The sequence below is a fragment of the Limulus polyphemus genome, unplaced genomic scaffold (assembly GCF_000517525.1).
Source record: "Limulus polyphemus unplaced genomic scaffold, Limulus_polyphemus-2.1.2 Scaffold7487, whole genome shotgun sequence".
Taxonomy (NCBI): domain Eukaryota; kingdom Metazoa; phylum Arthropoda; class Merostomata; order Xiphosura; family Limulidae; genus Limulus; species Limulus polyphemus.
The window spans coordinates 19,289-20,199 of NW_013673097.1; the positions used below are offsets into that span (position 1 = coordinate 19,289).

Consider the following 911-nt stretch of genomic DNA (forward strand, 5'->3'; position numbering starts at 1 on the left):
GAGGATATTTCAAAAACTGTATTATACTTCTATTTCTCTCTCTCCACAGTGCGATATTGCTGATCTGAATAAACTGCGCGTGTTCAGGATATTCCAAAGATCAATAAACACTGTCCAGAGCAGCTGATGCTTGCAGTATCTTAGTTTAGTAATAGGCGTGAAATGTTTGATCGAGAACAACTAAAAGTTAGAGCCCATTGTACGCTTTCTGTGATAATTTTTAAACAAACTTGTATCGTGTCCAAACTTTTCTGAATTACAATTTACAATACTTAAAGGATTTCTGGTGATATTTCGTTCCTTAAAATATAAACAGTTTTTGTTTTTTTAAATACATACCCTGTACGTAGCTGGAACAACTATGTGTGTAATAACATCATCTTCACTTTTATTCGTTTATTTTTATCATAAAAACTGACTGGATTACGTTACCTAAAATCTTGTTTAAAATTACACCGCTAATTACCGAGATAAATTTGGAATTTAAAATTTTGAAACAAAAAACATCTTTGTACCGAAACTTATAATTAGATTAATTTCATTAACTCCAATCGATTTAATACTGTGTACTTTCTTCCACAGCTTCGATCAAAAATCCTAGCAACGACAGTGATGATGTCAGATATTACAGCGTGTCCGGAACCATAGGTGATTTAAAGCTTTTCTTAATTTCGTATACGTGACTGATTATGGCGCTGTTTTTTTTTTTTGTTTGTTTGTTTTAGAGCAAAGCCACACTGGGCTATCTGCTGTGTCCACCGCGGGGAATCGAACCCCGGACTTGAACGTTGTAAGTCGGTGGTCTCTATGGCGCTGTCGAAGCATGAGAAGGTCGAGTTAACCCTTCTGTTAATCTAAACTTGTTTCGAATTACAAGGACAACATGCGGAACATTCGGTAGCTCAGTGGTA

At 35.6% G+C, this 911-nt stretch overlaps 1 long non-coding RNA gene across 1 annotated transcript in view; it reads left to right on the top strand.

Annotated features, from left to right (window-relative positions):
* LOC111089822 overlaps positions 1-911 on the top strand; it is a 20,182-nt gene that overhangs the window by 12,710 nt on the left and 6,561 nt on the right. Inside the window, exon 2 of the long non-coding RNA XR_002613998.1 lies at positions 583-648. This is a non-coding gene — a long non-coding RNA (uncharacterized LOC111089822). The remainder of the gene's footprint in view (positions 1-582; positions 649-911) is intronic.